This window comes from Lissotriton helveticus, chromosome 11 (genome assembly GCF_964261635.1).
Source record: "Lissotriton helveticus chromosome 11, aLisHel1.1, whole genome shotgun sequence".
In the NCBI taxonomy this organism is placed as follows: Eukaryota; Metazoa; Chordata; class Amphibia; order Caudata; family Salamandridae; genus Lissotriton; species Lissotriton helveticus.
In genome coordinates this window covers 723961720-723987054 of record NC_136072.1, presented here as the reverse complement: position 1 = coordinate 723987054, position 25335 = coordinate 723961720, and the positions used below count along the sequence as shown (strand labels likewise).

General features: G+C 42.1%; 1 protein-coding gene across 1 annotated transcript in view; it reads right to left on the bottom strand.

Moving 5' to 3' along the window:
* DOCK5 (dedicator of cytokinesis 5) overlaps positions 1–25335 on the bottom strand; it is an 852732-nt gene that overhangs the window by 755199 nt on the left and 72198 nt on the right. The window lies entirely within an intron of this gene.

The window sequence follows — 25335 nt, the reverse complement described above, 5'->3', positions numbered from 1 at the left end:
TAACAGTGCCCGTCTGAAGGCCTGAATACATGTTGATAAAGGGGCGAGAGGTTTATTTCAGTTGCAACATCCAGGAACTCATTTGTGTAAATCGTTAAATGACTGGAATAAATATAAATGTATAATGCGTTTGCATAATTATACACATTTCAACAACATAAAAAATGACGATTTTACAAAAATTCTGAAAACAGGAAGGGTGTAGGCAAACTGTTTGAGGTGACCCTGCAGAGAGAGCCAAGTCCAGCAGTTTCTAAGTTAGAAGTTAAAAGTTTGACCGGGACCAACTCAGCCTCTCATTCCGACCAGCACTCCATCGTGGTCGGCCTAAAAACCCAGCATTTAGGGTCCACAGACGACTGCCATAAATGAAAAGGGGTGATTTGTGAAACTTACTGAGCAAAATGCAGTGATTTATGAAAACCTTTGAAAAATCATATCTCCAGTTCCCATGATTTTTTTTCTCGTTTCGGTGTCTATTTAAAGATACAAATATATATTATTTTTAGGTCTCAACTGCGACAGAGCGTGTGCTATATGCACTACTACTTGCGAGACATTGTATACAGCAAGGAGCTTCCAGCTCACCAATTGCTTAACATTTGTTGGCTTCATGGTCACTCTTATTTCCTGCCTTCTAACTGGCCAGTGCATGCCGACTTCACTTCATCGTCTTTCTGATGGAGCATGGACCAACTTCTCATTACTTCTACTGTCCTTCTGCTGATTGAGCTAGAATTGAGGTACTATTTTTTTCAACTTCCATCATCCTTGTTGAACCGCTTGCAACTATGTTTTACTATGTCACACACACTTCAAAGGAGCTAATTTCTCCTTTGAAATGGATGTTTATTTTGACAACAGATGTTATCTGCTTTTATTGTGACAACAGCTGGCATCTTCTTCCAAATGTATTTTCACTAAGACATGGGTGCAATTGCTTTCTTTATTTGATAGGATTTTTTGCCAAATGTCATATTGTTTTCTTTTTTACGCCTGGGGAGATTAACTGATTTGTTCAGAATCACAGGGTTGTTGGGCCGAGACCTAAAAAGCATTGTGACAGCTAATAGGTCTACTAGGACTACTGCCTCTGCCTTCGGCTTTTATTCATGTTGTACAGCCAACTTTGGAAATGATTTGTAGCCATGCTGTATAGCAGTGTGGCTACTGTGTAGCATGGCTAAACATAATAAAAAAAAGGATTATAATGCATCTAGTGCTAAGGCACATTTAAACAAAAAAATGCATAGGCCTGGCTGCATCATATTGCTTTTCAAAATTAGTTTTAGCCACAGTGCAAAGCATCTGCGCTGCTGTACATCATGGCTAAAAAATATTACCAAAGCCAATGGCCCTCAAAGGTGAGACCTATTGGCTTTGCCAATGCTTGTTATAAATTGGAGTGATTTTTTGCATTTTGCTGAATGTCTTACTCATTGATTGTTTTGGTACTGATAAATGCTTTACACTTGTTTTCCTTTGAGTTAGGCCTAACTGTTCTGTACAACAGCTACACAGGACTGAAGTAGGGCTTAAATCGATGGAACCTAACTGGCCCTCATACAGAAAAGAGACATTATGACTTGGTGAGGTCTCACAACCACCCCAAGTGATTATCCACATTCTCATGAAGATGACAGGGATTCTTCCCTTGTCTAAGAACTTTACTTTCCTCTTCATTAATTAAGGAACACAGCACTTTTATATAAGATATGGATTTAGAAAATGTCTTCTCACCAGTAAATGCAGCCACTCAAGTTTTATCCATTTATTATTTGCTAGTGAAATTGTGAATATAGCCCTCCAAATTTGTATGATGTTCATTGGGAGAATAGAGATGAAAAGGTATTACTGTTGACAGGATAGGAGTCATTTAATATCTAATTTAGGTGAAGATGCGCATTTTCGTCCACTGGGTTGGTGTCTATTTTACTATAAGCCTTACTCACAATTGGGGCTCTTACAGCTGCCTTCAGCAGAGAGGCCAATGACTGAGTGAGCAAGCAGCTTTCACCACCCTAATGCCCAGTGCCAGGCAATATGGGGTGGTCTGTTCCAAGGTATCTACATCCGGTTCTTGTTGCCCGATCACAGTTTCCCTTGAACAGGACCTACACTTCCACACAAAGTACTGGGCATTAATAGAGTCTCTATGCTGTATTCAAGACAGGGTCCAGTAAAACAGGTTCTGTCATAATAGAAGTTAATCCAAACCCCCCTCCCCCCTAGGACTGTCGGCAAGAGCAAAGCACAGTTGCATGGCAGCTTCTCTGACTCGCCTTTCTCCCCTTGGCAGAACGTTATAGACATTTGCCCACTATTTGACAGCAAGGTGTGTTTTTACCGCAGGTCAAGTGTGTAGTGAAACTGGCCAATTTCCATCTAAATAATTTGCCAAGGATCTGCCCCATTTAAAGGAGCTAACAGAAAATATTTTAAATTCAGCCAACTAAAATACAACGCCTTTTTCAAGGAAGTGCTCTGTATTCAAGGCGAAAATCCTGAACTCTCCTCCATGTGAAGGCACGGCTGGCATCAGGCCTATAGTGAAAAGACTAGGGAGCAATATCAAACTACAAGACAGTTGAATCAGGGACTGATCAGAAACTGTCTGTACCACAGACCGCACCCATGCTGTAGGCAAAAGATAACTAGAACACTACAGCATGTCTGTCATGTTTCCACTAAAAGAACCAACCTAAAACAAGTAGGAGGTGCCCCTCTAGGGCGCGGATCTGGATATCTTACGTTTTTAGCTGCGATTAATTTATTGAGTCCTTCTTTTCTATTTGAGGCCTGGTTCTTATTTTTTAATGGTCACATTTTAAATGCAATCTGCAAGAAAGCGAAGAAAAATAAATAGGTTGGATGACTAGCGACATTGAACAGATTCAGCTGTCTAGAGTTGCACCTGAAAATTACCAGTTGCCATCAGGCTGGGTAAAAAACAAATGATCCTTACTTTCTTTATCACCACTCAATTGTATTTCCTTCCTGTGCAAAAACCAGCTTTCAGCGTGAAATATTTACCAAATACTATTAAAATGGCTAGCATGAGTAGCAGAGCTCATGTCACTCAGACCATCACTTGTCATAAAATATCCAGAAAGAAATAATTTAAATACTTCCGATGACTTCCACACTGATACCCCTTTAAAACCCAAAAGAATCAATTAGTCTATATCTTCAAGATCATTTCCTGGCTTGCTCGGTCTAAAGGTGGAACACTTGAAACTACCGCTCATTCAAGAATTCCTACTTCAAGCAAATCAAGGTCATTCGAACTTCCCACCACCAGTACATCACCTAACAGTTATTCATTCTTACATTTATTTACACTGAAAAGGAATAATTAATTTTGACTTTGCGTTTGGCGGAGTCACTGTTCTTAGCTTTTATTAGACCTGGTGAGCCCACTACTCCCTTGAAATGGACGTCAAATGAAAGTGCATCTATGTGATAAATGTAGCTGCCAGCCCTGTCGGGACATATAAGCAATAGTCCCACCTGCCCACCTTGCATCTGGTAATAAGCAAAGAATCAACCTTCTCTATGACCCTCAGCCAAGACTGTTCTGCACTTGGCCTCCAACACTGAGAATTAAAATAGCCCTGATCAAGGGAACCTGGGCTGCCCAAGGTACTACAAGGACACGGTTCTCATGAAACAAAGAAAACATCCAAGCCCAAATACCAGGGCCTAATCTTAGAATAGCAGAACATATTTAACATACTAAACACACTTGTCACAGCTTCATTTTGAAAAGTGCATTACCTCCAATGATCTGTTGCCTCTGAAGAGCACTCTGATCTACAGAGATACTTCACAATAGAGTCTGCAGAACTGGCAAAGAACAGTTGAGCTTAATCCAGCATGCAATTATTTCATCCTTTGTGGTCCTCTGGTCTCACCCCAATGGACGACGAGCCAAAGAGATGTGAACTTTTCCATGGGAAGTAAGGGATATTTTCTCTTGCACATTTCTAGCAACATGGATGACATTAGTAGGGGGTGCTAGCTCCCACTCAAAAGATCTGCAGCTATATGAGAGGGAAATGTCAAATTTAATACTGAAAGTTGTCTGGTCACCTGAATCACTAAACAAACAACGGCCGTACTTGAGGAACCCACATCTCTACAATTCAGACACCACGACTTCTGTAACTATGGACATAAAGAAGAGTATTTCCAGGTTCAAAAGAGATCAACACCCTAATAGAGCCTCAAAGGTTTTTCTACAGAACCACATTTGGCCCTCTTAATATATGCAGGCAGCACCATCTTTATTCTCACAACACAACTTAACATTACTCTCTTGTGTTTTAAGTAGTACAGGGCCTCAGCCTCCAGGAAAGAGCACTATCATCTAGGATCTTAAAAACTTTGAGAATCTCGCATTGTTGTACATTTAACATATATTCCTGCAGTTTCCTCACCTTTCCGAGCAATCACTCCGTCACATACAATAAAATAGAAAGGACCCGTTAAACCATGGCGAGATCAAATCAATGTAAACGTATTCAAGCCATTAACTCACTCGGCCAGCCAGTCATAACGTTAACCCCCTTCCCATCAATATCCATCAGCTACAGTCTAACCAGTGCTCACCTAGCACTAGCACAGCAGTGAAAATGAAGATTTCAGAACCTTCAGTTCGTTTTTCTGATGAAACATGGCTAAATCCTTCTTTTTCGATAACCACGGATCTACTGGGATAAGAGAACATTAAGATATTCACAAACGCACATTAACCTGTTGAAAAATAGACATCCTTCATCCCTAGTACTTTAAAACCCATCTCTTTGCACTGCAACCTCCAAATATATGTTATCACACATGATTTTAAGACCTCTAAGTAACAACAACAGTTTCAAAGAAAAGGACATAATTTGCTATTACAAAGACTTTAGAATACCCCTAGAAAATCTTTATGCATGACTACAGATACATTAAATCTCCAAAATGTACAATGACAATAAGCCCCCACCACAACCCTAGACAGTCCCTGGGTCTGCAGCACAAATGGCACACCAGTATGTATGGACTGGACCGCGGTTTCTGGCTGGACTGCAGGTAGGATTCAATGTGTTTTTTCGACCTGATTTAGCCTTGTGACAGAATATTTGAGTCGTAGAGGGAGGATTTTTACTTCGGAGTCTTGTTCTAAATACAAAACTTAGGAGATCTCTTTCTTTTGCATTATCGTACTGATGAGATCGACTCAAATAATCGTGAACTAATAAATGTAAATGTGTGTTATTCATTATGTAGAAACAATATTACACTTATGGAAAACTAGACATAAGCTGCTCACTTGGGTAAATGATTAAACTAAACTGGCTACCACAGAAAATCTTTCCACAGATCTAAATTATAAAATAATATAAGCGATATATATATATATATATATATATATATATATATATATATATATATATATATATATATATATATATATATATATATTCAACTCCCTAAAGCAAATGATGTCAGCACTCCAAGGGGGTACATATTACTAAGTCTTTATTGGAGGCTCAAACAGATAGGCGAGTAACCAGTAAAGATTTCGTGGTCTATATACCCTTGCAGAGCCCTACATCATTTGCTTGGGGACTTAATTTTCGATTTGGATTATAAGGCTTTCCGTAGATAGCATCACAAATCAGGCGGGGAAGTTCAGTGGCACTGCAGTTTTTTTTGCTTACATTACACACACACACACGAACATATATATATCTTCCTTAGATTCCTCTCGCCTCCTCTCCCTTTTTGGCAGAAGTCATGCCACCACAGCTGGTCAGTTGTATATTATATTTTATTAAAACACCATTGTGCAAAAAAAAGGACGGCCTAAATGCCTGTGTTTACAGGTCTTACAAACACTAGACTGCTAACCTCAATCACATAGTATGGCTCAAAATAGTCGCCATTTTTCTTTTTTGTCATTGTAAAGTACTTTTAAAGTATATATACACACACACATACATATAGTCATAACCATCTGGAAAAAGGGCAATAATATTAATCACTAATATCGACAATTCTATAAAGCTAGGGAAATCGAAATCTCTAATAATGCATTTTCATGAGTGGTCTCAAAGCTTTGGTAAGTTTCACCTTTGGGAATTTAGTTTAGCTCCTAACTTCCGTTTCATCAGCAAAATATTCCTGTTTAGCGTTTGCTTAAAGACTGCTAAATTCTCCGGATTGTTACCTTTTTCTGTTTCTCTGTATTTTTCCTAGTGGCTACTTTTGTACCTATGTGTTACTGCCATGTTGCTTTTGCAGGGAAACTGGAATTCTGCGATAGTGCGGCTGCGGTGATTTTCACATAAGTATAGATTTGCCGCATTGCCACATAATCCCGTCAACTGCTGCATAATCTGCAGATTTTAACATCAAAAATGTCCAGCTCAAACGGTTTAAAAGATACTAAAAATGCAGTGACATGTTGCTGTGCAGTGGAAGGCCATTTGCAGAGCTAGACTTATTTCTATATTTGGGTAATAAACGAGTACTGATGAGGTGCAACCGATGCCCAGACAGTGTTACTAAATTTAAAAATGCCAAAATAATGAAGTAATACTATTAAAATATGTGCTGCATTATGCTGCATAATTTGCTTTCTCTTGCCGCATAATTTACTCATCCCTGCTGCATAATTTGGCCTTCTCCTGCCGCATAATTCTAGTGGCCCTGCCTTTAGGTTAGGGAGATAAACACCTTACATTTATTAACTTAATCTTTAATTATTCTTAAATAAATGAAACGCACATTACAGCAATGGAATCTATCTTAAAGTCCATATAACAGGGAATGCAATGAATACATGCTATTTGACACCATTCCTTGAAGGGCAGTGGACTGGGCCAAAACAAAGAAAGGAAGCAAATGACCAGCTTTAAGCAAAGTGTGCAATTTGTGCAGACACAAAGTTAGTCAATACTTTTAATAAGATTTGAAGTACATTTTGTATGTATAAAGGGAGTAGTGCGCTGCATGTGACTGATTCAATTGCTGTAGGAGCAAAAGCTTCAATGTATTAAAATTGCAGGCACCAGCCATCACAAAAACCTGCAATGTTGGTCGTGGCCACCAAAATTTAGAGGGATCAAGGAATTCTTGTAAGATATGGGCAATGTATCCTGTGACTAATAGGAGTTTCTTTATGTAGCATGTATTGCTTCTCAGAAGTAGGTATATAATTATGTAGAATTAATTTTATCATTAATGAAATATTGTAATTATGAGTCTTGCATATGTATTTCTGATAAACCCCTCCCCAAAAAAAACTGAATTATGGAAAATAATAAAGTGCTATTTTAAAAATACACAAGTATTTTTTTTTTTTAAATGATCAGTGTTTAACATAGATCTTTTTGTTTTAAGACTCGCTATTTCGTATGATGAAACAATGGTGTTTAGAGAGTGGTGTTTGTTACATAGTATTTAAGGACTACATAGTTGAGGAAATATCATAAAAGTTATCTATCACTGAACGAAATCATCCCTGTTAATTACAAACAAATAAATCTGGGTAGTGCGCAGCTGATTTTTCCCGATTAAATCTAGCAGGCCCTCACACGCTAGCTGGTATCCGCTGCTGGCAGCGTCACCCGGATACATTAATCCTCTCTGGCGCGCGCACCCTTGGCAAGCCCCGAGACCTTTCCCGCCTCCGTTTGGCAGGCTTTCTCGTCCCATCACACTGCAACAGTCTTGTTCTGCAAGTTAGGTGAATGTGTTCGCTTCTACCAGAGCCAAATAATCTCTTATATTTAAGAAGTCGTCCCAGTTCATGTGCTTTCAAGCTACTGGTGCCAGTTCATTAAACGACCTTGAATGTGAGGCCATCTTGAAACAGCCACGGGGACAAAGTGTGGCTGAATAGCTGTGCCCTGCAACCAGTCTAATTGCCATCAATGCCCTTTTCAATGCAAGAGTGCTGTGTGCATGAAGATGGCGTCCAACAGGATTTCCAGGGTCTGTGCTGCTAGCCACGTCTATTGGATCTGTACGTTCCCAATGGGATTCATGGATTCTATAAAGCAAAAATGTATAACATTTTGAGTGAGAGGGATCCTTCCGACTCCATCGTCCTTAGAGTCAGGGGGTGGTTTTTCAGGCCCACTTCCTCCTGATAGTAATACTGACCAACTGCATCGTAAAATGGTGGCTATGATGGTCTATAAACACCCATCTGGCTCCATGAGAACAACAAAGCAACATTTATTGTTTTTACTTAAAATGCTGGGTCAGCCATTCTCTCATCTCCTCACCCACTACATGGGATTCAGAAATGTTCCCACAAGCGACTTGTACCGTGCAAATTATTTTTGTGCCACTTACAAGAGCAAAATAGCCAATAATAATTTGTGTCATCTAATGAATGCTGAAACTACATTTTCAGTCAGAGCTAGCCAATCAGACTGCACATATCTGGAGCCAAAATGGCTCTTGGTTAAAAATGCTCTTGTTTTGAATCTGAATATGATTCTTTTTTAACAAAAATGAATTGTACAGATTGTTTGAACAACAGAGTTCTTCATACATCAAAAATATCTATTTACTATAAAAGTTTAAACTTGGCCCCTACTACAGTCGCTATCTTCTGCACTTGTTCGCTATATATGCATGTGTGTATAAGAGAGCGAGAGATTTGCGCAATGTAACATTTCTAAACAATTGCAGTGTTGCGTTCAGCTCCAAAGCATCAATTTTGAAAGTGTAGCCATAATATGGAGCTTCCTTGGTCAAGGTTTCAACGGTACAAACCATCCCCAGGATATATCTATTTACCATGGCCACGGTGATCTCTCCTACCCATGTGTATCCACTGTACTTGCATCTAAGTCCTCAGAAGTCCCTCTATCAAGCGTTAGGCAAGCCTTACTGTCTCGCCAGCCCAAGAGACACTCTTGCTCAAATGTCAGCCTCGCCCAAGGGTCAATCCACTATGACTAGTGGGGTTGGCAAATAGTGATGTATTTTGGTATGATGTGGTCTGGTGATGAATAATGTTTGGGGTAGTGTGGCTTAGTGTGTTGTAGTTCTGTGGTATGTTCTACTTTCATGTAGTACCGGGTGATCTGATCAAGCAGCCCACTAAAAGAAGCCTTTCCTTCCAGGCCTCTTATTCATGGAGCTCCCTCTCAGAACTGCCAATGAAAACTAAAACCTATACTTTCTTTCTGAAACCACATGTAAAAAAAACTTGTTTTGTTCACTGAAAAGAGTGGCATGACATGGCCAATAGACATGCTTTCATGTACCTAGTGCCAATTTTGTGTGGGGTGTGTGCACACAGACGTTTTAGTTTTAGAATGGCTTTATTAAGATTTTCAAAAATAACCAGCGTATACAACTGGTGGGAGTACCTACCACCTTCTACGATAACAGCAGTATTATTCAAAACCCATAAACTCCTTCCAACTCCCACCTCACCCTCCCGAACCTAGTTCCGCCCCAAAAAATTGTGTTGAGAAAAATGCAAGAAATAATCTTGTCGCCCAGTTCTCTCGTTCTCATTAACCGCATCGCTGCGGCGCATTTTCCCGCTGTGCGCTGAAGTTTTAAAAAACCCGCGGTTCATGACGAGCTCAGCTCGTCATGAGCGTACGAGAGGTGTACCTCATGACGAGCTGAGCTCATCATCAGCGTCAATGTGGTTAAGGGTTATGTGTTATTTCTCTGTCGGAGTCTGACAAGCGAAGTAAGCGTAGGTACTTGGGACAGGTCAATTCTCAAAATTCTGTCATCAAGAAGGGTTTCCAGATTTTGGTGAAAAAAAAGCTTTAATCTTTCAATGTGAGAGTGATACGTTCCATCCCCATTATGTACCAGAGCCTCGGTAGCCAATCCAAGTGTGTCGGAGGAGTTTGAGTGCCCCAATGCGTGAGAACACAAAGACGTTTTAAGGCATGGGCAGAGTGGGTGCTTGGTCAGGATCCCAGCCTTTTGGATCAAATTTCCCATCCCCCCCGCTAAGAGATTTGCCCTGGTGACCTTGAATAATTCTTCAACAAATTGTTTTAAATACAGATTTCCTTTAATTTATTTTCAAATTTGGTGATATGGGAGAACAGACATTTTTGCAGAGAAATGTTGAGTTTATGTTTCATGCAACATCCTTAAAAAAAATTCTTTTAGAGCAAAACAGGACCTCACATAGGAGACATGGGAGGTGGGTCACAGAATGACCTGCTGCTGTGTTACAATATTGAAAACACAGTCATTGTCCCTAAATAGTGGATGCAAACACATTTAGAATTTGGACCAATGTGCCTGTGCACGGTAAATGACCTGGCCATAGAGGGCATGAAAGAGCTGAAACTGGATCATAAATTCAAGTCTGTGCCATACACGGGCCCCAAAATATGTTTGGGCCAGGGCCTCCAAAATCCTTAATAAGCCCCTGTGTGCATGGGACTGCTGCAGGTACTTTTCGCAGCCCTAAATTGTCTTTCTGCCACCTCCGCATCCACAGTCACAGCCAGATAAAACAAGCATTGGCACAAAGTTGATAAATCAAGCCTTGGTAAGCATGCAGTTTTGTTCTACTTTTCCAAACGTTAAGTAATATGTAAAAATATGTGGCCACGGTATTATAAAGAAACAAATAAAAGGAGTGGCCTAGCAGCCAAGGTGCACCAGCCCTGGGCCTGAAGTAGATTCTTCTTCACATGCCGCTGGGCACAAATGATCAGGACAAATGCTGCCACTCACAGAGCAAGACAACCAGTGGATGGAAAGGGCCGACCCATTGCCCAGAAGAAACATTTTAATGACATTTAATCAGATCAGTCGATAAAGAGGGCTGAGAGATGTAAGTGAGAGAGATAAAAAAAACATGAGCCTGGCGACACAGTTAAGACTGTCTCTAAGCCACAGCTAGAAATTCTACTAGCTGTGGGTGCTCAGTTCTGGTTGGTGCAGCAGGCATTTGCTGAATTTCGGGTATCTTACTCAAAAATACAGTCCAATTCAGGTCAAAGCAAAAGCACAGTTCACTACAACGCAGACCTGTTATCAGGAAATCAAGAAAATTGGCTTCCAAAACCACTTGTTAATTCTTTAACACCAGCAGTACTATTTTGCCCACTTGAAAACGAACGACAATGTTTCATCTATGAATAACCCAGAAAGTAAAATAAAAGTTAAAAACTTGCATGATTTTTAAATGCTCTAATAAGTGCACTTTGAGTTGTGCTAATGCTGGGCCTCAGTCTCATGATTAGGTTGCTTGAAGGTTCACATGTTTCTGTCACGGATCTATGATGTTACAACGCGTTATTTTACAACGCAGACCGTTACATCGCAATTTTTACAACGCAGGAACCATTACAATGCAAACCTTTACAACGCATGTCATTACATAGCAGATGCTATTACAACGCATGGCATTACATCGTAAGTATAGGTAAGTATACCTTTTTAAAAAAAATGTAATTAAGTTAATTTAATTAAATTAATTTAATTAAAATACATTTTAAAATAGTAATTATTTTTATTTAATAAATTTAAATTTATTTATTTAAATGAATTTTAATAAAAATTGTAATTAATTTTATTTAATTAATATAATTAAATTAATTTAATTTAAATATTTTTTTGATTGTAATTAAATTAAATTATTTAAAATAATGTATTTAATTTAATTATTTTAATTAAGAAATGTAATTAATATAATATAATTAATTTAATTTAACCTAAATACACCCCTGTACCCTAAAACCCAAACCCTGCCCTGAAACCTAAAAACACCCCTGTACCCCAAAACCCAAACCCTACCCTGAAACCTAAAAACACCCCTGTACCCCAAAACCCAAACCCTACCTGTACCCCAAAACCCAAACCCTACCCTGAAACCTAAAAACACCCCTGTACCCCAAAACCCAAACCCTACCCTGAAACCTAAAAACACCCCTGTACCCCAAAACCCAAACCTTGCCCTAAAACCACCCCTGTACCCCAAAACCCAAACCCTACCCTGAAACCTAAAAACACCCCTGTACCCCAAAACCCAAACCCTGCCCTAAAACCTAAAAACACCCATATACCCCAAAACCCAAACCCTGCCCTGAAACCTAAAAACACCCCTGTACCCCAAAACCCAAACCCTACCCTGAAACCTAAAAACACCCCTGTACCCCAAAACCCAAACCCTACCCTGAAACCTAAAAACACCCCTGTATCCCAAAACCCAAACCCTACCCTGAAACCTAAAAACACCCCTGTACCCCAAAACCCAAACCCTACCCTGAAACCTAAAAACACCCCTGTACCCCAAAACCCAAACCTTGCCCTAAAACCTAAAAACACCCCTGTACCCCAAAACCCAAACCCTACCCTGAAACCTAAAAACACCCCTGTACCCCAAAACCCAAACCCTGCCCTAAAACCTAAAAACACCCATGTACCCCAAAACCCAAACCCTGCCCTAAAACCTAAAAACACCCCTGTACCCCAAAACCCAAACCCTGCCCTAAAACCTAAAAATACCCAAACACCCCAAAACATATACCTCAGTACCCCAAAACATATACTCCTATACTCATACTTATTTTAAAAATTACTTAAATTAATAAATTTAATTTATAATATTTAAATACATTAATAAATATTTTTATTTATTTTTATTTATAATTAATAATAATTAAATCAATTATATAATATTAAATAAAATAAAAAAAAATTATATACTTACCAATATTTACGATGTAATGGTATGCGTTGTAATACCATCTGCTATGTAATGCCATGCGTTGTAATGGCATCCGATGTAATGGATCCTGCGTTGTAATAGCTGCGTTGTAACAGCATTACGACGTAAAAGTTGCGTTGTAAGTGATACACACCTTCTGTCACTAGTCTTCTAAGCTTGTTTCTCCTTCAGCTTGACTGATACCCACAAGAAAGCAATGTTTTGAGTTCAAATAAGGTAGCATGCTTGTCCTCATACAAAGTGTGACCCCAACAGTTTTCGTACTCTCAGCCATAAACAGTCAACAGCACATCTTCAGCCCCTTTGGCAATCTAAATATACCTGAACGTTACAAAAATAGATTTCGGACCCATAAATATATTAACTCTCCCCTTATGACAAGCTCCATCAATTTCCCCTTCCCACTCTCAGGTCTTATGATTTCTTAATTTTCTGTCTCATATGGTCTTCATTGCATGCCTACCAACCAACTCACTACTAGCTGTTCGTCCCTGCCACTCCTGTTTCCCTGCGCTACACCCTACAAACTTTGGGCAAGCCTGCCCACCCTGAAGCACAGCGGCCATGACACCCCGCGACCCATCACCCTATCTCACCTCTAGACTTCCTAGGCAATTCAACCTCCCAATATACTTTAAACATAACAAACAAACTAGAAAATCGCTCTCCAGAGGTGGTGTTACTGCCCCACAAACCACTTACAGCCCCTGCGATAAATTATTCCACCACCTTCATCAAAGGCATCGGGTATGCCGCTAATGACAAACAGCAAAGATGAACTTCATCCTTCCTGAAAGCGAAGGGAAACTAAACTTTTGTTCCTCATGCTTCACCAATCCAATGTGTTCTATTAGTAGAACTCCTTGCTAACCCTACTGATGACCGGCTTTCTGAGCTCCTCTCTTTTCACCCTCGTTTCAAAACCTGGGTCCATGTTATGACTATTTCTAGCCATATATATGTTCTGTGCCTCCACCATGTCTCTTTTAATCTGCGTTATCGCCTGTTGTCGTTTCCTATGGTGTGTATCTCAAAATTCAGGAGCACCATGTTTCTTGCTAGTTAGTTCAAAAGTGGTCAATAGTTTCACCTCAAGCCTCCTTGGCCTGACCTCTGCACATCTGCTTTCTCAGACAAAAACTCTAGCTACATTCCAAACCTCTTATCACAGTAAGGAGCCCCAAGCACATCAATTCCATACTTCCAATCCGGCTGGACTCCGAAGCATGGTTGCCTATAGAATGATACAAGAACCCAATATCACCCTGCTGCTTGGTCTATATCCCTCAATGCCAACCCCAGTCCAATAGCCTGTCACCTTTACTGGGCAATTTACCGACCACTAACAAGGACCTCCTGAATTCCCCCCAGGATCTCTCTACCATTTACACGCTCGCCTTATACTCAGACCAACCTGACTTCAATGGAGACCACTTTGTTGTGAAAATTCCTCCGCACATCTAGCCAAGCAAAGCTCTGGAGAGACAGCCTGTGCCTGATCTAGCCAGATCTCTTTTCATTTCTGCTTTAATTTACTGGTACCCAAGTTTCTATCAGCAGCATCACTTATCAAATTCGAGCATCACTCTCATGCATGTCTAGGATCTTAGTGGTACATATCTTGTCAGAAATCCTAAGGGTACCATTGAAAATGGTTAAAAACAGGGGTAGGAACCCAAATTTCTGCCTGGCTGTGCGTGTCAGTTGTGCCAGTGCTATCATGTAATGTCTGAACTGGGGTGGCAGAGTGGGCTAAAGAACAGTGATGGATTAAACCCAGAACTGTTGACTGGGTGTGAGTGTTTGATTGGTTCAGATGCTCCGTCCATCACCACCCCCTTTTGTACCGCTTTGTTCGCCATAATTTTGCAGGGTATGCTCAGACGTGAGTCCCTTGCTCACTTTGCCACTGGATTCCAGCAAGCCTGGCTGAAGACGGCTGTAAGGCCAGAAACCGGTCCTAGGAAGCTTGTTTCTGGTCCAGGAAAGGCATGGCTTGGCAGTTTGGGCTAGACTGTTCCCATGAGGCACAGGGCCAGACTGATTTGCATATGGCCATGTCTGAACTGGGGTGGCAGAGTAGGCTAAAGAACGGTGATGGATTAAACCCAGATCTGTTGACTGGGTGTGAGCGTTTGATTGGTTCAGATGCTCCGTCCATCACCACCCCCTTTTGTACCGTCATGTAATACACGGCAAGTAGCACATTTCCTTCTTCCGGTTGCTTTCTGTAATCATTGCCAGCCTGGACCATCACTCTCGTAACTTCTGTATACACTACACTCTTCCACTGATGCATTAGATCTACCATAATTACTTCCCACAGGATGCAGTGTGCTTTGATTTGTTGTTGAAGCCATTCCTCAGACAGCCATGCACATGATGAACCCTACATAACTGTTGCTTCACCTCCCTTAACCTATCGGTAGGTCGTGCAATCTTGTCAGCACAAGCTGTGTGGTTAAGAAAAATGTTTTGTGGATTTGTCAAGAATTTACAGAGGCTTGGAGCCCGTCCATAGCTTACCATCGTCTGGCATCCCGGTCACTCTCATTTGGCTGCTTTACATTTGCTGCCTTTTTTTTCACAGTGTTGTGTCTGTCGTTCCCATGGAGCATTGTCTCTTACCTAGTGGTCGGAGTAGGGGAAAAAAGTAGAGGAACTGTTGGAAGAGAATCAAAGGGCAGAAATAACCTGAGGATTGGTCAGGGGACGGAGTCAGTGGTGTGGCCAGAAAGAGCAAAATATCCCAATTTTTTGTATTTCTTTGGCATTTCACTGACCGGTTACAACCTATTACTTTATTTAATTCAACCAATGGCTATTTAAGGATTAATATGAGTTATTGACATTAAACTACATTAAAAAAGTTAGATATGTTTCCAAATACGCGTAAAAGTGGAATTGCAAGCAGTTTGTCTCCAAGCCATGTATTTTCTGTCATCAGAACTTCTTCTCCCTTTTTCCATAAGAGCAGTTCAAACATGAATGACAAAATACCCTAGTTTGAAAATGTTTCCCTACAAAATTATGGCTCTGCCATATTTGCCACATAATACATAATTTGCTGCATAAAGTGACGTTTTTAACAAAAAAATTGTTTGTAGCTCAAATGGATCAAAAGTTACAAAAAAATGTAACTTGTGCTGCTGCTACGTGGAAGGCCATTTGCAAAGGTTAACTGGTCACCTTTCACACAGCTGCATTTGCATAATACATTGATGCTAATGAGGCAAAATCTTTGCAGAGACTGTTAAATGTAACGCATTTCGCTGCAGCCTGTTTTTTGCTGCATAATTTAGTCAACACTGCAACATAATTTTGTCCTCCATTGCTGCATGATTTTAGTGGCCCGAAAGCAGGCAGCACATGTTAAAAATGCTTGAGCACAAAGCAGAAGATCATTAAGTTTGCAAACTTAGTTTGGTGTGAGTGCAAATCTTGCATTGCTGATCCCTAGTGAGTTGCACTACTACTGCTGAAACAAGGCCAATGGAGCTACCAATGGGTGAGGCGGACTGGCCTTGAGGGTCCTATGACTTCAGTGACAGAGTCACTTTCGGACTAGGGTGGCCTACTTTGTAGGCCTGCCCGCAAGACTGGAGGTGAACTTCAGGATTGATTGTGGTGGATGGGCCTTCAAGGTTAATCCACACTTGCCACCGCTAGGGTCACCTGCTGGTAATAAGACACCAGGGCTTCTAAGGTGCCTTCTAAGGTCCAGCATGGGACGTCTGGTGGACTGGCCATGAATGCTGAACATGGTTCTCCAGTTCATAATTTGGATCTCTGACCATAGTGCCACCCCTCTACCTCACTGAACACCATACTGCCTCACTGAGAGAAACTCGCACTGCCTTCAGCTACAATCCAATTGTGCCCCGCTATAAACACCTGGGGGCGACTCAATTCAAATTATGCACTAGACAGGAGTAAAATGCTGCCTGACAAAAAAGGAATAACATCCTGAAAAAGCAAACACTAATAGGGAATGCAAGATTAAGTAAAGCATGTGAAATGTAAGCAGGAACAACAAGGTTACCTTAAAACTTTTACACTCATTATTCAGAAATCAATGAGTGATTTTGCCTGAAAAGTTAAGGCATGACTACAGGGCCCGGAATGGACCCATTTCAATGACCATTACTTATTTCCTTACAAAACATAAGGAGTATGGTTTAAAAAGACAACATCACTGAATGCAGAGCCACAGTACACATTTTATAAATTAAAATAAGGAATACAGCTGATAAGGATCAAAATTAAACGTTTTCCACTCCACCCATCCACCTGGTATTGCAATACCTCCAGGAATGGTGCACTTCCCCACCCGGGGAAAACAATGTTGTTCAAAGAAAGAAGAGAAAACGAAAGAAGCGCTTCACTGGCAAACTCTGTAAAGTGGTGCACATGTGTTTGGGTGTGAATAAAACCAATCTAGCCACGTTGCGACCATTCTTTCTTGCTTTATTTATTGGTCTTGCTTTGAACCTTTTTTTTCTCTGTCCCAGAACCCCACTTTGGAATAGCAAAATGTCAGATAAAGACATTTCCAGCAAAAGTGTTTCTTTTTTTTCGGAATCCATTTCACGGGGGAAGGAATAAAGGAAAGGAGAGGAAAGAGGGGGTAAGAGTCGTTTCTTGTCAGCAAGTGTGGAGGGGCAAGGCAGAGAGAGAAAGAGGGAATAAGGGGAAGAAAGAGAGCGGGAGGGCAACTGACAGTGGCAGAGCAGGAGAAGTGGAAACTTTCCTTTTATTCTCTGGACAAGAAGGAAAAGAAAGAATCAGTGGCATAGCTAGACCCACTGCAACCCAGGGCCGACCCTAAGTTTGTTGCCTGGTGCAGGTAAGAGGGGGAATGGTGGTAGTCGACAGACATGACTTGCTCATCTCCACCGCCTCCAAAAACAGTCCAGCCCGGGGTTCCTTCTCTCCCAGCCCATTGTGCTTCTAAGCCCACCTATAGTGTTGCTTCCTACCTTCTCCATGTTGCCTACCCCTGCACCCACCCCAACCCACCCATTCATTTATTTTTTAAACAGTGATTTAATGCCACACTCTAAAACAGCGCCTTCACATTATGTTTTTTTTTCTTTTGCAATTCTGTACAGCAGTCGTACTGGTGTACAGCATGGCTAAAAAACATTAGCAAAAACAATGGGCTTTGTCAATGTTTGTTAGTTTTGTTTTTCTGACTATCATTTCCAGCATTCACATGCAAACCCCTTCTGGGGGTTTATTAGGAGTAGCAGACTCTGCAATTCCAGACTTTCTGATAGACTAAACAAGAGCAGAATGCAAGCTCCATGCTTAAAAAACGTGATTAGCCTTCAAGCACCTAACATTCTGCAATTTTCAATGGTGGTGCTGCTAAAAACAAAATCCAGTTCGAATAACAAAGTGTTGATGAAGGCACGACATAACGCCGCCCATCTGAACTTAAAAAAGAAATATCGAAAGTGTACTGTACGCAATGAAATGATACATTTAGGCATACGACGTGCATTATGCAAGTTGGGGGAACAAAACCTGTACATTCACACTGAATACAAGGTTTCAAGTCCTGTATTTTAATAAAATATTTCAACCCATTCTCGGGGTTGTAGACTTTTTAGCTTCAAGTTGACCTAATTAAACTAGCACACTAAATAACAATGAACTACAGAACTTGAGAGTGCTTTGCAGTGTGCATGGAGTAGTCTGGCCACCCTGATTGTGACATATGTTAGAGTGAGAGAGCAGGAGGTACTGAGTGTCAGTGCTGAATTTTTATGACTAAAAATAAGAAACCAAGCATGGAATGGGCATGCTGTGTGCAGTGTTTCGTTAAATAGGTGGTCATGCAAAAGGAGGCACTGCGCAGATGGGCGTGGAAATTAATCAATCAGGTTTCTTATAAAGCGCGACTACTTACCCATAAGGGTCTCCTGGTGCTGACATACAAGTCGGACATCACGAACAGAGGTGATTTTTCTAAGGAGAGGCCAAGGACTGAATGAGTGTTGAGGCTCTTTATCTTTGTCCTTCTCAAATGTGGATTCCTTCACAAAAGGGCTAAGTATTAAGTGTGAAGAGAATAAGGAGAATTAACATTCCTAGCACTAATTAAGTATGCACTCGTACCCGTCCTTTGAGTGCCTGGCAGCAATTTGACTGTTGTGTTGTGTGGATGTAGCCTGTAGGTAACCCATGTGATTATGGTCCGTGGGTGATCCTTCATTTGGGAGCACAGACCAGAGGCGCTGAAGTGGGATTATTTAGCCCTAACTGTGCACCTCCAAGGTATGCACTTTTGAATGTTTTTAGGTTTCGCCTGGCGTTTACTGCGCAAGCAGTATCGCACAGGCGAATACCTTTGTTTACCAGTATGGAGCTTCCTCCCGCCTCTGTCTTCCATTGGCTAGCTCCATAAATGGAGGCTAGCCATTGGAAGACAGATCTGTCCGTCATTGCCGGAGCAGATTTGTGGGCGTTTCTCGCGATTTTTTCGCTCTCCGCCCCTTTAACGTCGTCATTGCGGCGGTGGGCGGTTGTTTTTTTTTTTTTCTTCAGAGGTTTGTTTTGGTCATTCTGCCGAAGATGGCGCCGGGGCCCGTCGACTTCTCGCATCTCAAGCTGTGGACGACAAAGGTGAGGCGTCCGGGGCAGAAAGCTCGCAGCGGGGATCACGAGGTTGCTCCAGGTTCCTTTCCGGTCTATGAATGTGGTGTCTGGCGTAGCGAGGCTCAGTGTATTCTATCATGAACGTTATGTGTTCGATCCTGACAGTTGTGCTTGACAAATGCTATAAACAAATAATATTTAAATAAACGAATGTTCAGCCGTGAGCCTCGGCCTATAGAAAGCATCGGTCAAAGCTCTTCCACATTCATGGTACCTAGCTCTTGGGCTGGTGCGGTGTACACAGAGAAGCAGCTTTGGGACTTCTCGGTGCCCCAGACTTAGCGCACTGAGTTGGGTGAAGGTAAAACAAAATGGTTGACTCAGTCTGGCCCTTGTACCGCAACAGAGCTCTCAGATCAGCTGCGTCAAGCCCTGACTTCCATCAGCACTAGGGTGCGGCTGGGTGTGTGGCCCTAATGCACACCTGGTTTGGTAGCAAATACAATTACTAACCGGGATGCTGTAAATCCCTCAAAACCCTTGAGCCCAGAGCCACTGCACCTGGTGCACTATTGCTAGCTATGCCAATCGGGACCGCATCCATCCCTTATGCTAGAGGATTGACTGGTGAGCCTGCATCCACCCAGCCGTAGAGACCTCTCTCTGGTGCCGAAAGCTTGAGTTCGAACTTCATTCTGACGATATTAAAAAGGATAAAATGGCCAACGGGTGCATCTGTAATAAGCGGCTGTTTATGTAACAGGTAGCACCGCCGTCACTGTTACCCAACCCGGGAAGCATTAAAGGGCTGGAGGCGCCTCAGGCTGCGGATTAGCGCGGCACAGAGAGGGCTCCTTTGTCCCAGCCAGAATGGAGGCACACATCGGAGGGCAGAGATCGATAATCGGATGAGAAGGGATCGGAGGTTCTCATGGGGCGAAGGCTGCTCAAACCTGGAGCACGGGACCCTCCTTTAAGGGGGCATTGATACAGAGGGGGTGATGGGGGCCGAAACACACCACCAGTGTACCGGCTCGGACTGTGACCGCATGTCCCCCCCCTCCAGCACTCCCAGGCATCAGCGGAGACACGTCACACACTTCCTAGGTAACCAGCGCGACCAGGTCAGACCAATAGCATACCACAACTACCATAGGGCACAGTCACCTTGGGGAACCAGCTGTACCACGTCACACCTACCCTAGGGAACCAGCGCGACCAGGTCATACCTGTCTGCGGGCGACAAGCTTTAATCACACCTGAAGTGCACCAGCATGACCATGGCAGACATCTGTGTGTGAGGAAAGGACGCATCACAACACCGGGTACCTCTATCACAACACACCTCCCGCAGGGTACAACGTGTACCAGCACACGCCTATCCAGCGATGACCTCCTGTGCTCCATCACACCAGACTCACACTGTATGGGTCCAGTGTTACCTCATCAGAGGTGCCTGTACAGGAGCACCACTACGTCAAACCTACCCGGAAGGGACTAGCTGTACCACATCATCCGTGTCCAGAGCGGTCTGCTCGCACCACGTCAGAACTGCTCATAAGACACCCCTGTGCCACATGACACCTGTATGGAAACAACCAGCTGCAGCTCCCCACACCTAGCCCCGGGCCTCGCTGCGCTACTACTTCACACCTATCATATAGGGACCGGCAGTAGCATCCCACACATACTAGAGAGTAGCTATACCACGTCACCGAAGAGTCCCACCCATACATGATCCGATCACCTGTACTGTAATGCGTGTCACTTCGGTCAGTGAGAAAGCTTCCATCTGCATGGAGGGCACCACGGGGGAGGGGAGAGGCACCACTTGATCACTAAAAGCACTAGAAGGCCATACAAATGAAAGTGATGCGCTATCATATGTACATGGTAATACTGTAGCAGCACATCAGCTCTAGTGCATTAGTTCTACCACTTTAGGGTACATCACACCTTGGTAGAGGCGATTGTCATCATGTATGAAGTACATTGCTTCCTCTAGTGTTACCCTGAAGTGATATTCCTTGCCTTCAGCGAGGTCCGGGAGCATCCATCTATGGGTGGGAAATGTTATGGTTTGGTTGGTGAGTCCTGTATGCAGAGTTGGGTGAGAGCTTTGCATAGTTACGCTGTTGGGAAAAGGGACATTGCTGAGGAATGTATCAGAGGGGGGGGGTGGTTTACATGATCAGGGCATGAATCATCTGCGGGCAGGAAGTGCACTAGGGCTATATTGAGGGGGGTCGCAATGTGTGCGTGCATATAGGTAGCACTGAATTGCAGAAACGACCTCCAACTGTAGCCCATCGAGACATTTATACAGTCAAGTGAAACTGGTATCAGTCAAGGTTGATGAAGTCAGGTTTATTTGTGTGCAAAGCATTGTGGGGGAAGGGCGCTTTGAGAGCATGCACGCAAGGGCCTGAGAGGGATGAACGAAATCTCATGAGGCCCCCTGGAAGGGGACCCCACATTTTATCACCCTACCACCCACCGCTTTCAAGCACCCCCCCCCCCTCTTGCACACTACTCACAGCATCAGAAGAATTTTCATTGACGCGTCATCCAGTGATCAGGTGTTATTGCTTTACACAATGTGGGTTTAGGTACTCCAAAAGTACACATTGCTTGTATCTGGAGGGATCCCAAGTCTCCGACGTAGGTGTATGCCAATGATCAAAAGTGCCGCCTTTGTGCTCCTGAAAAGTCAATTTGCAATGCCCCAATGAACCTTGTTACTCATCCTTTATCTCTCAAACTTCTCAGTTCCATCTTTCTGAGTCTGCCTCTCTCATCTCTAGCTGTCATTCGTTCACCACCTTTTCAGCTTCACAAATCTTTCCCTCTACCGCTCAGCAACATATTATGTCCCACTCCTACTTTCACTCAGTGCATATTTGTAAAAGAATAAGTGCTGAAACCCAAAGTTTTTTTCAGAATTCTAGTCTGGTACTATTGAAGGTCAGATTACCAAATACAGAGGCTGCATATGGATTGAACCTCATGCTTGTTTCATCCACCACCATGCAGTCCCAGCTTCTTTATCTCACTCTCACATTTGCGAGAGATTAAGCTATTGGCAATGTAAATGGCAATGCCATTTATTTATCTGTTTTCAAAACCAACACAAATACAAATTTTGTCATTTACAATGCCAATAGCTCTAACTTTTCCAAAGGCGAAACCGTTGCATTGTAAATGCTTGTTACTTTTTCTGTGAGAGCGAATATGCGATTTTCTTTCAAGAACTAACACTGCAGTTTTACATATGCATGAAGACCACTTCCTGGGGTCCCCTTGCTTCAGAGATGGAGAATTTCGATTAATGTTGTTATTTGCACCACAAATAGCCTCACTAATAGTCAATTATTTTGAGTTCATGTCATAAACTATGATATAAAAACGAGTGTGCCAACATATGCAAACCAAAAAAAAAAAAAGACTGATATTTTCTTGTCAGTTGTGCAATAAACTAAAAAGGTACAAAGTGTATGCAAAATACTGTATCATATAGACAGGGCTTCATCTGGAATCATGCAGCCAAGGAGGATCAAATCCTGTGGCAAGGCTAACTAAATAATGCGGTAACAAAAGGCATATTATTGTGTTAGAACGACTTCATTTTTAGGGTTTAGCCTGTGAGTGCATGCGCTAGCGCATGCGTCTCACTTGTGAGACACTATTATATACAACAAGAATTTGCAATGCAATAGGTCTCGCATTTAAGAGAGTTTGAGCTATTGGCATTGTAAATGACAATGCCGTGTATTTATATGTTTTGCTTTTAAAACAGATAAATAAAGGGTATTTTCATTCACAATGCCAATAGCTTAAACTCTCGCAAATGCGAGACCTATTGCATTGCAAATGCATTTACGCATTTAGTGCCTGTGCTATATATTTTTTTAAAGCGTTAGGAGAAAGCGAGTCCTGTCTGCAGGCAGGACAAAGTTATTTGAGAACATTTGTGCTTGGAGGCTGTAATGAAATCCTACTAAATAACAGACGTAACAGGGGGTTACATAATGAGACAGAGCGGTACTAAGGAGGGACTACTAAGCCTATTGACCAACGAAAAGCTACAGTTTACAGCAGACAATGACACTAGCCAATGAAAAATATGGGCGGAGTGTGGACGGAGCTTCAAGTCTATACCGGAGTACAGCATGCCTCGCAGAGCAGCGCATGCGCTGCCAAGGCAAGGCCTAAAAGGGGCTTGGAGCTCACCCATTGCTTACTATTTGTTGTCTTCCAGTCACTCTTCTTTACATCCTACTTAATTGGCCAGATCCAGCATGCGCTGGGTCAGGTGAGACCTAAAAAGGACTGCCTCTTCCGCTTCAAAGGGTCCCCATTTTCCCATGACTGGTAAATGTTTGCTAGTAGTATTCTTTATTGTATTGTATTTGCATTTATATATTTATATAGCGCTTACTACCACTGACGAGGCGTCAAAGCGCTTTTTCGGCAAGTAGCACGCTACTCAGGACCCATAAAGGATTAGTGTTGAATTAGTATAGTGAAATATGAAAGTAATTTAAGTGGTGGATAGGTTAGTCCGTTATTTGGATTCGGAAGGATAGTAGAAGGATAGAAGAGGAAAAAAGGTTTGTATTTCTAAAGCGCTTGTTACCCCTGAAAGGGTGTTGAAGCGCTTTTTTGGGCAAGTATAAATCTCAAATAAACCTTGCATAGACTGACAGGAAGAGGTGTTGAGAAAAAAAGGGCCTACGTCAGCATCTAAATCCCCCCAATTACTCTCCGATGTTATTCTACCCTTCAAATATTTGGTTCTGTTCAATGTGAGGTGCGGATTTTTCGAAATCCAGTTAATTCAGTGGCAAACACGTTTTCACACTAAACCTATCGAATTACCTATTTATTTTATGATATGCCAAGGGAAGGACTACAAGCATCCCAGCCATGTAACTCCTGTGCATATTCAGAAACATTTGGGAAAAGGATTACATCATAGAGGCAAGAAAATAACTGCTTGCGGATTAAAAATGCTTTACTGCTAGTGATTGTTCCTCTACAAACACTCCAATGTCTATCGGATACTTTCCCCTTTAAATCGGATATAAGCAGGAGATCGACATTGTATTTGGGCAAAATATGGAAGAAAGGAAAACTAACAGAAGGACAATCAATGAAACGCCTAAATAAGAAAGAACCACTTCAAGTGTTAACGCTCCAAAGTTCACTGTAGTAACCCACAGAGCAATCACACCACTGTTGGAGACCACCTAACTTTTCCAAAGGGTGTGCCAACGTGCAGCAGAACGTATTGTGTTTTTTAGTAACTTTTGATCTATCTGAAAAAGAAACACTATTTTCTGATTAAAATTCCCATGGCAAAAGTGGGAAATTCATAACTGTGTAGAAAACGACGAGGCAAAGTGAAAGTTGGACAGTGATGGTGTAACCAGAAGACCGTGCAACCGTGGGGTCTAGTCCGTGGTGCCCAGTGCGCTTCATGGTGTGGGCAAGGGGCAGAACTTTCAGATCCCTTTCCCAACCAGGCAATGAATGGGTCATATAAACTGTGCACTGCATTTAATAATGATTATTGCCGCACCATGTTCATCAACTGCCTTGTTATATATTAAGTTAGCGAGTGTTTACATAGCATGTTTGAGGAGTTTGCATGGTGTCACATAATTTGCATGCAGAAACTGAAATAATACTTCAAAGCATTTGATGTACTGTTGAAGTAGGTACACACAGGTATCCTACCTGAGTTTGCAAGTATTTATAAAGCACTTACAGTGGGGTGATGTAAACAAAAGCTTTCTTAACCCCTTAAGCGCTGTCGTCGGCCAACGGTCGTCGCGTGCACTACCTCCCCAGTGCTGCGCACGACTGTTGGCCGACGGGCCAGCATTCGTCATTGGGGCACACCAGTAGGTGAGGGGGGGGGAAGCAAAGACACTGACACCAGAAGTGTGTGAAAAAGGCCGCTTTTATTGGAATCAGGTGCACGTATAACACATCCCCCTTGG